Raw genomic sequence first — 11,245 nt, forward strand, 5'->3', positions numbered from 1 at the left:
GGCCATTGTACGACTTGTATTTCCTATTTTTTTAGCCTTCCGAAGTTCGACCAAAAAATCAGCCATTTTTGAAAATTTTCCCTTGGTCCCCCCTTTGCTACTTTGCGAAAAATGGCCATTTTCGACACTTTTAGAAAAAGTGTTATTTCTCGTCTAATAGGTGTTTTTTCATGCGGTTTTTTGCATAGTTCAAATCTACAATAGTTTAGCTTTCAATCCATACTAATTAGGCCATTGTACGACTTGTATTTCCTATTTTTTTAGCCTTCCGAAGTTCGACCAAAAAATCAGCCATTTTTGAAAATTTTCCCTTGGTCCCCCCTTTGCTACTTTGCGAAAAATGGCCATTTTCGACACTTTTAGAAAAAGTGTTATTTCTCGTCTAATAGGTGTTTTTTCATGCGGTTTTTTGCATAGTTCAAATCTACAATAGTTTAGCTTTCAATCCATACTAATTAGGCCATTGTACGACTTGTATTTCCTATTTTTTTAGCCTTCCGAAGTTCGACCAAAAAATCAGCCATTTTTGAAAATTTTCCCTTGGTCCCCCCTTTGCTACTTTGCGAAAAATGGCCATTTTCGACACTTTTAGAAAAAGTGTTATTTCTCGTCTAATAGGTGTTTTTTCATGCGGTTTTTTGCATAGTTCAAATCTACAATAGTTTAGCTTTCAATCCATACTAATTAGGCCATTGTACGACTTGTATTTCCTATTTTTTTAGCCTTCCGAAGTTCGACCAAAAAATCAGCCATTTTTGAAAATTTTCCCTTGGTCCCCCCTTTGCTACTTTGCGAAAAATGGCCATTTTCGACACTTTTAGAAAAAGTGTTATTTCTCGTCTAATAGGTGTTTTTTCATGCGGTTTTTTGCATAGTTCAAATCTACAATAGTTTAGCTTTCAATCCATACTAATTAGGCCATTGTACGACTTGTATTTCCTATTTTTTTAGCCTTCCGAAGTTCGACCAAAAAATCAGCCATTTTTGAAAATTTTCCCTTGGTCCCCCCTTTGCTACTTTGCGAAAAATGGCCATTTTCGACACTTTTAGAAAAAGTGTTATTTCTCGTCTAATAGGTGTTTTTTCATGCGGTTTTTTGCATAGTTCAAATCTACAATAGTTTAGCTTTCAATCCATACTAATTAGGCCATTGTACGACTTGTATTTCCTATTTTTTTAGCCTTCCGAAGTTCGACCAAAAAATCAGCCATTTTTGAAAATTTTCCCTTGGTCCCCCCTTTGCTACTTTGCGAAAAATGGCCATTTTCGACACTTTTAGAAAAAGTGTTATTTCTCGTCTAATAGGTGTTTTTTCATGCGGTTTTTTGCATAGTTCAAATCTACAATAGTTTAGCTTTCAATCCATACTAATTAGGCCATTGTACGACTTGTATTTCCTATTTTTTTAGCCTTCCGAAGTTCGACCAAAAAATCAGCCATTTTTGAAAATTTTCCCTTGGTCCCCCCTTTGCTACTTTGCGAAAAATGGCCATTTTCGACACTTTTAGAAAAAGTGTTATTTCTCGTCTAATAGGTGTTTTTTCATGCGGTTTTTTGCATAGTTCAAATCTACAATAGTTTAGCTTTCAATCCATACTAATTAGGCCATTGTACGACTTGTATTTCCTATTTTTTTAGCCTTCCGAAGTTCGACCAAAAAATCAGCCATTTTTGAAAATTTTCCCTTGGTCCCCCCTTTGCTACTTTGCGAAAAATGGCCATTTTCGACACTTTTAGAAAAAGTGTTATTTCTCGTCTAATAGGTGTTTTTTCATGCGGTTTTTTGCATAGTTCAAATCTACAATAGTTTAGCTTTCAATCCATACTAATTAGGCCATTGTACGACTTGTATTTCCTATTTTTTTAGCCTTCCGAAGTTCGACCAAAAAATCAGCCATTTTTGAAAATTTTCCCTTGGTCCCCCCTTTGCTACTTTGCGAAAAATGGCCATTTTCGACACTTTTAGAAAAAGTGTTATTTCTCGTCTAATAGGTGTTTTTTCATGCGGTTTTTTGCATAGTTCAAATCTACAATAGTTTAGCTTTCAATCCATACTAATTAGGCCATTGTACGACTTGTATTTCCTATTTTTTTAGCCTTCCGAAGTTCGACCAAAAAATCAGCCATTTTTGAAAATTTTCCCTTGGTCCCCCCTTTGCTACTTTGCGAAAAATGGCCATTTTCGACACTTTTAGAAAAAGTGTTATTTCTCGTCTAATAGGTGTTTTTTCATGCGGTTTTTTGCATAGTTCAAATCTACAATAGTTTAGCTTTCAATCCATACTAATTAGGCCATTGTACGACTTGTATTTCCTATTTTTTTAGCCTTCCGAAGTTCGACCAAAAAATCAGCCATTTTTGAAAATTTTCCCTTGGTCCCCCCTTTGCTACTTTGCGAAAAATGGCCATTTTCGACACTTTTAGAAAAAGTGTTATTTCTCGTCTAATAGGTGTTTTTTCATGCGGTTTTTTGCATAGTTCAAATCTACAATAGTTTAGCTTTCAATCCATACTAATTAGGCCATTGTACGACTTGTATTTCCTATTTTTTTAGCCTTCCGAAGTTCGACCAAAAAATCAGCCATTTTTGAAAATTTTCCCTTGGTCCCCCCTTTGCTACTTTGCGAAAAATGGCCATTTTCGACACTTTTAGAAAAAGTGTTATTTCTCGTCTAATAGGTGTTTTTTCATGCGGTTTTTTGCATAGTTCAAATCTACAATAGTTTAGCTTTCAATCCATACTAATTAGGCCATTGTACGACTTGTATTTCCTATTTTTTTAGCCTTCCGAAGTTCGACCAAAAAATCAGCCATTTTTGAAAATTTTCCCTTGGTCCCCCCTTTGCTACTTTGCGAAAAATGGCCATTTTCGACACTTTTAGAAAAAGTGTTATTTCTCGTCTAATAGGTGTTTTTTCATGCGGTTTTTTGCATAGTTCAAATCTACAATAGTTTAGCTTTCAATCCATACTAATTAGGCCATTGTACGACTTGTATTTCCTATTTTTTTAGCCTTCCGAAGTTCGACCAAAAAATCAGCCATTTTTGAAAATTTTCCCTTGGTCCCCCCTTTGCTACTTTGCGAAAAATGGCCATTTTCGACACTTTTAGAAAAAGTGTTATTTCTCGTCTAATAGGTGTTTTTTCATGCGGTTTTTTGCATAGTTCAAATCTACAATAGTTTAGCTTTCAATCCATACTAATTAGGCCATTGTACGACTTGTATTTCCTATTTTTTTAGCCTTCCGAAGTTCGACCAAAAAATCAGCCATTTTTGAAAATTTTCCCTTGGTCCCCCCTTTGCTACTTTGCGAAAAATGGCCATTTTCGACACTTTTAGAAAAAGTGTTATTTCTCGTCTAATAGGTGTTTTTTCATGCGGTTTTTTGCATAGTTCAAATCTACAATAGTTTAGCTTTCAATCCATACTAATTAGGCCATTGTACGACTTGTATTTCCTATTTTTTTAGCCTTCCGAAGTTCGACCAAAAAATCAGCCATTTTTGAAAATTTTCCCTTGGTCCCCCCTTTGCTACTTTGCGAAAAATGGCCATTTTCGACACTTTTAGAAAAAGTGTTATTTCTCGTCTAATAGGTGTTTTTTCATGCGGTTTTTTGCATAGTTCAAATCTACAATAGTTTAGCTTTCAATCCATACTAATTAGGCCATTGTACGACTTGTATTTCCTATTTTTTTAGCCTTCCGAAGTTCGACCAAAAAATCAGCCATTTTTGAAAATTTTCCCTTGGTCCCCCCTTTGCTACTTTGCGAAAAATGGCCATTTTCGACACTTTTAGAAAAAGTGTTATTTCTCGTCTAATAGGTGTTTTTTCATGCGGTTTTTTGCATAGTTCAAATCTACAATAGTTTAGCTTTCAATCCATACTAATTAGGCCATTGTACGACTTGTATTTCCTATTTTTTTAGCCTTCCGAAGTTCGACCAAAAAATCAGCCATTTTTGAAAATTTTCCCTTGGTCCCCCCTTTGCTACTTTGCGAAAAATGGCCATTTTCGACACTTTTAGAAAAAGTGTTATTTCTCGTCTAATAGGTGTTTTTTCATGCGGTTTTTTGCATAGTTCAAATCTACAATAGTTTAGCTTTCAATCCATACTAATTAGGCCATTGTACGACTTGTATTTCCTATTTTTTTAGCCTTCCGAAGTTCGACCAAAAAATCAGCCATTTTTGAAAATTTTCCCTTGGTCCCCCCTTTGCTACTTTGCGAAAAATGGCCATTTTCGACACTTTTAGAAAAAGTGTTATTTCTCGTCTAATAGGTGTTTTTTCATGCGGTTTTTTGCATAGTTCAAATCTACAATAGTTTAGCTTTCAATCCATACTAATTAGGCCATTGTACGACTTGTATTTCCTATTTTTTTAGCCTTCCGAAGTTCGACCAAAAAATCAGCCATTTTTGAAAATTTTCCCTTGGTCCCCCCTTTGCTACTTTGCGAAAAATGGCCATTTTCGACACTTTTAGAAAAAGTGTTATTTCTCGTCTAATAGGTGTTTTTTCATGCGGTTTTTTGCATAGTTCAAATCTACAATAGTTTAGCTTTCAATCCATACTAATTAGGCCATTGTACGACTTGTATTTCCTATTTTTTTAGCCTTCCGAAGTTCGACCAAAAAATCAGCCATTTTTGAAAATTTTCCCTTGGTCCCCCCTTTGCTACTTTGCGAAAAATGGCCATTTTCGACACTTTTAGAAAAAGTGTTATTTCTCGTCTAATAGGTGTTTTTTCATGCGGTTTTTTGCATAGTTCAAATCTACAATAGTTTAGCTTTCAATCCATACTAATTAGGCCATTGTACGACTTGTATTTCCTATTTTTTTAGCCTTCCGAAGTTCGACCAAAAAATCAGCCATTTTTGAAAATTTTCCCTTGGTCCCCCCTTTGCTACTTTGCGAAAAATGGCCATTTTCGACACTTTTAGAAAAAGTGTTATTTCTCGTCTAATAGGTGTTTTTTCATGCGGTTTTTTGCATAGTTCAAATCTACAATAGTTTAGCTTTCAATCCATACTAATTAGGCCATTGTACGACTTGTATTTCCTATTTTTTTAGCCTTCCGAAGTTCGACCAAAAAATCAGCCATTTTTGAAAATTTTCCCTTGGTCCCCCCTTTGCTACTTTGCGAAAAATGGCCATTTTCGACACTTTTAGAAAAAGTGTTATTTCTCGTCTAATAGGTGTTTTTTCATGCGGTTTTTTGCATAGTTCAAATCTACAATAGTTTAGCTTTCAATCCATACTAATTAGGCCATTGTACGACTTGTATTTCCTATTTTTTTAGCCTTCCGAAGTTCGACCAAAAAATCAGCCATTTTTGAAAATTTTCCCTTGGTCCCCCCTTTGCTACTTTGCGAAAAATGGCCATTTTCGACACTTTTAGAAAAAGTGTTATTTCTCGTCTAATAGGTGTTTTTTCATGCGGTTTTTTGCATAGTTCAAATCTACAATAGTTTAGCTTTCAATCCATACTAATTAGGCCATTGTACGACTTGTATTTCCTATTTTTTTAGCCTTCCGAAGTTCGACCAAAAAATCAGCCATTTTTGAAAATTTTCCCTTGGTCCCCCCTTTGCTACTTTGCGAAAAATGGCCATTTTCGACACTTTTAGAAAAAGTGTTATTTCTCGTCTAATAGGTGTTTTTTCATGCGGTTTTTTGCATAGTTCAAATCTACAATAGTTTAGCTTTCAATCCATACTAATTAGGCCATTGTACGACTTGTATTTCCTATTTTTTTAGCCTTCCGAAGTTCGACCAAAAAATCAGCCATTTTTGAAAATTTTCCCTTGGTCCCCCCTTTGCTACTTTGCGAAAAATGGCCATTTTCGACACTTTTAGAAAAAGTGTTATTTCTCGTCTAATAGGTGTTTTTTCATGCGGTTTTTTGCATAGTTCAAATCTACAATAGTTTAGCTTTCAATCCATACTAATTAGGCCATTGTACGACTTGTATTTCCTATTTTTTTAGCCTTCCGAAGTTCGACCAAAAAATCAGCCATTTTTGAAAATTTTCCCTTGGTCCCCCCTTTGCTACTTTGCGAAAAATGGCCATTTTCGACACTTTTAGAAAAAGTGTTATTTCTCGTCTAATAGGTGTTTTTTCATGCGGTTTTTTGCATAGTTCAAATCTACAATAGTTTAGCTTTCAATCCATACTAATTAGGCCATTGTACGACTTGTATTTCCTATTTTTTTAGCCTTCCGAAGTTCGACCAAAAAATCAGCCATTTTTGAAAATTTTCCCTTGGTCCCCCCTTTGCTACTTTGCGAAAAATGGCCATTTTCGACACTTTTAGAAAAAGTGTTATTTCTCGTCTAATAGGTGTTTTTTCATGCGGTTTTTTGCATAGTTCAAATCTACAATAGTTTAGCTTTCAATCCATACTAATTAGGCCATTGTACGACTTGTATTTCCTATTTTTTTAGCCTTCCGAAGTTCGACCAAAAAATCAGCCATTTTTGAAAATTTTCCCTTGGTCCCCCCTTTGCTACTTTGCGAAAAATGGCCATTTTCGACACTTTTAGAAAAAGTGTTATTTCTCGTCTAATAGGTGTTTTTTCATGCGGTTTTTTGCATAGTTCAAATCTACAATAGTTTAGCTTTCAATCCATACTAATTAGGCCATTGTACGACTTGTATTTCCTATTTTTTTAGCCTTCCGAAGTTCGACCAAAAAATCAGCCATTTTTGAAAATTTTCCCTTGGTCCCCCCTTTGCTACTTTGCGAAAAATGGCCATTTTCGACACTTTTAGAAAAAGTGTTATTTCTCGTCTAATAGGTGTTTTTTCATGCGGTTTTTTGCATAGTTCAAATCTACAATAGTTTAGCTTTCAATCCATACTAATTAGGCCATTGTACGACTTGTATTTCCTATTTTTTTAGCCTTCCGAAGTTCGACCAAAAAATCAGCCATTTTTGAAAATTTTCCCTTGGTCCCCCCTTTGCTACTTTGCGAAAAATGGCCATTTTCGACACTTTTAGAAAAAGTGTTATTTCTCGTCTAATAGGTGTTTTTTCATGCGGTTTTTTGCATAGTTCAAATCTACAATAGTTTAGCTTTCAATCCATACTAATTAGGCCATTGTACGACTTGTATTTCCTATTTTTTTAGCCTTCCGAAGTTCGACCAAAAAATCAGCCATTTTTGAAAATTTTCCCTTGGTCCCCCCTTTGCTACTTTGCGAAAAATGGCCATTTTCGACACTTTTAGAAAAAGTGTTATTTCTCGTCTAATAGGTGTTTTTTCATGCGGTTTTTTGCATAGTTCAAATCTACAATAGTTTAGCTTTCAATCCATACTAATTAGGCCATTGTACGACTTGTATTTCCTATTTTTTTAGCCTTCCGAAGTTCGACCAAAAAATCAGCCATTTTTGAAAATTTTCCCTTGGTCCCCCCTTTGCTACTTTGCGAAAAATGGCCATTTTCGACACTTTTAGAAAAAGTGTTATTTCTCGTCTAATAGGTGTTTTTTCATGCGGTTTTTTGCATAGTTCAAATCTACAATAGTTTAGCTTTCAATCCATACTAATTAGGCCATTGTACGACTTGTATTTCCTATTTTTTTAGCCTTCCGAAGTTCGACCAAAAAATCAGCCATTTTTGAAAATTTTCCCTTGGTCCCCCCTTTGCTACTTTGCGAAAAATGGCCATTTTCGACACTTTTAGAAAAAGTGTTATTTCTCGTCTAATAGGTGTTTTTTCATGCGGTTTTTTGCATAGTTCAAATCTACAATAGTTTAGCTTTCAATCCATACTAATTAGGCCATTGTACGACTTGTATTTCCTATTTTTTTAGCCTTCCGAAGTTCGACCAAAAAATCAGCCATTTTTGAAAATTTTCCCTTGGTCCCCCCTTTGCTACTTTGCGAAAAATGGCCATTTTCGACACTTTTAGAAAAAGTGTTATTTCTCGTCTAATAGGTGTTTTTTCATGCGGTTTTTTGCATAGTTCAAATCTACAATAGTTTAGCTTTCAATCCATACTAATTAGGCCATTGTACGACTTGTATTTCCTATTTTTTTAGCCTTCCGAAGTTCGACCAAAAAATCAGCCATTTTTGAAAATTTTCCCTTGGTCCCCCCTTTGCTACTTTGCGAAAAATGGCCATTTTCGACACTTTTAGAAAAAGTGTTATTTCTCGTCTAATAGGTGTTTTTTCATGCGGTTTTTTGCATAGTTCAAATCTACAATAGTTTAGCTTTCAATCCATACTAATTAGGCCATTGTACGACTTGTATTTCCTATTTTTTTAGCCTTCCGAAGTTCGACCAAAAAATCAGCCATTTTTGAAAATTTTCCCTTGGTCCCCCCTTTGCTACTTTGCGAAAAATGGCCATTTTCGACACTTTTAGAAAAAGTGTTATTTCTCGTCTAATAGGTGTTTTTTCATGCGGTTTTTTGCATAGTTCAAATCTACAATAGTTTAGCTTTCAATCCATACTAATTAGGCCATTGTACGACTTGTATTTCCTATTTTTTTAGCCTTCCGAAGTTCGACCAAAAAATCAGCCATTTTTGAAAATTTTCCCTTGGTCCCCCCTTTGCTACTTTGCGAAAAATGGCCATTTTCGACACTTTTAGAAAAAGTGTTATTTCTCGTCTAATAGGTGTTTTTTCATGCGGTTTTTTGCATAGTTCAAATCTACAATAGTTTAGCTTTCAATCCATACTAATTAGGCCATTGTACGACTTGTATTTCCTATTTTTTTAGCCTTCCGAAGTTCGACCAAAAAATCAGCCATTTTTGAAAATTTTCCCTTGGTCCCCCCTTTGCTACTTTGCGAAAAATGGCCATTTTCGACACTTTTAGAAAAAGTGTTATTTCTCGTCTAATAGGTGTTTTTTCATGCGGTTTTTTGCATAGTTCAAATCTACAATAGTTTAGCTTTCAATCCATACTAATTAGGCCATTGTACGACTTGTATTTCCTATTTTTTTAGCCTTCCGAAGTTCGACCAAAAAATCAGCCATTTTTGAAAATTTTCCCTTGGTCCCCCCTTTGCTACTTTGCGAAAAATGGCCATTTTCGACACTTTTAGAAAAAGTGTTATTTCTCGTCTAATAGGTGTTTTTTCATGCGGTTTTTTGCATAGTTCAAATCTACAATAGTTTAGCTTTCAATCCATACTAATTAGGCCATTGTACGACTTGTATTTCCTATTTTTTTAGCCTTCCGAAGTTCGACCAAAAAATCAGCCATTTTTGAAAATTTTCCCTTGGTCCCCCCTTTGCTACTTTGCGAAAAATGGCCATTTTCGACACTTTTAGAAAAAGTGTTATTTCTCGTCTAATAGGTGTTTTTTCATGCGGTTTTTTGCATAGTTCAAATCTACAATAGTTTAGCTTTCAATCCATACTAATTAGGCCATTGTACGACTTGTATTTCCTATTTTTTTAGCCTTCCGAAGTTCGACCAAAAAATCAGCCATTTTTGAAAATTTTCCCTTGGTCCCCCCTTTGCTACTTTGCGAAAAATGGCCATTTTCGACACTTTTAGAAAAAGTGTTATTTCTCGTCTAATAGGTGTTTTTTCATGCGGTTTTTTGCATAGTTCAAATCTACAATAGTTTAGCTTTCAATCCATACTAATTAGGCCATTGTACGACTTGTATTTCCTATTTTTTTAGCCTTCCGAAGTTCGACCAAAAAATCAGCCATTTTTGAAAATTTTCCCTTGGTCCCCCCTTTGCTACTTTGCGAAAAATGGCCATTTTCGACACTTTTAGAAAAAGTGTTATTTCTCGTCTAATAGGTGTTTTTTCATGCGGTTTTTTGCATAGTTCAAATCTACAATAGTTTAGCTTTCAATCCATACTAATTAGGCCATTGTACGACTTGTATTTCCTATTTTTTTAGCCTTCCGAAGTTCGACCAAAAAATCAGCCATTTTTGAAAATTTTCCCTTGGTCCCCCCTTTGCTACTTTGCGAAAAATGGCCATTTTCGACACTTTTAGAAAAAGTGTTATTTCTCGTCTAATAGGTGTTTTTTCATGCGGTTTTTTGCATAGTTCAAATCTACAATAGTTTAGCTTTCAATCCATACTAATTAGGCCATTGTACGACTTGTATTTCCTATTTTTTTAGCCTTCCGAAGTTCGACCAAAAAATCAGCCATTTTTGAAAATTTTCCCTTGGTCCCCCCTTTGCTACTTTGCGAAAAATGGCCATTTTCGACACTTTTAGAAAAAGTGTTATTTCTCGTCTAATAGGTGTTTTTTCATGCGGTTTTTTGCATAGTTCAAATCTACAATAGTTTAGCTTTCAATCCATACTAATTAGGCCATTGTACGACTTGTATTTCCTATTTTTTTAGCCTTCCGAAGTTCGACCAAAAAATCAGCCATTTTTGAAAATTTTCCCTTGGTCCCCCCTTTGCTACTTTGCGAAAAATGGCCATTTTCGACACTTTTAGAAAAAGTGTTATTTCTCGTCTAATAGGTGTTTTTTCATGCGGTTTTTTGCATAGTTCAAATCTACAATAGTTTAGCTTTCAATCCATACTAATTAGGCCATTGTACGACTTGTATTTCCTATTTTTTTAGCCTTCCGAAGTTCGACCAAAAAATCAGCCATTTTTGAAAATTTTCCCTTGGTCCCCCCTTTGCTACTTTGCGAAAAATGGCCATTTTCGACACTTTTAGAAAAAGTGTTATTTCTCGTCTAATAGGTGTTTTTTCATGCGGTTTTTTGCATAGTTCAAATCTACAATAGTTTAGCTTTCAATCCATACTAATTAGGCCATTGTACGACTTGTATTTCCTATTTTTTTAGCCTTCCGAAGTTCGACCAAAAAATCAGCCATTTTTGAAAATTTTCCCTTGGTCCCCCCTTTGCTACTTTGCGAAAAATGGCCATTTTCGACACTTTTAGAAAAAGTGTTATTTCTCGTCTAATAGGTGTTTTTTCATGCGGTTTTTTGCATAGTTCAAATCTACAATAGTTTAGCTTTCAATCCATACTAATTAGGCCATTGTACGACTTGTATTTCCTATTTTTTTAGCCTTCCGAAGTTCGACCAAAAAATCAGCCATTTTTGAAAATTTTCCCTTGGTCCCCCCTTTGCTACTTTGCGAAAAATGGCCATTTTCGACACTTTTAGAAAAAGTGTTATTTCTCGTCTAATAGGTGTTTTTTCATGCGGTTTTTTGCATAGTTCAAATCTACAATAGTTTAGCTTTCAATCCATACTAATTAGGCCATTGTACGACTTGTATTTCC

The sequence above is a fragment of the Montipora capricornis genome, chromosome 2 (genome assembly GCF_036669925.1).
Source record: "Montipora capricornis isolate CH-2021 chromosome 2, ASM3666992v2, whole genome shotgun sequence".
Taxonomy (NCBI): Eukaryota; Metazoa; Cnidaria; class Anthozoa; order Scleractinia; family Acroporidae; genus Montipora; species Montipora capricornis.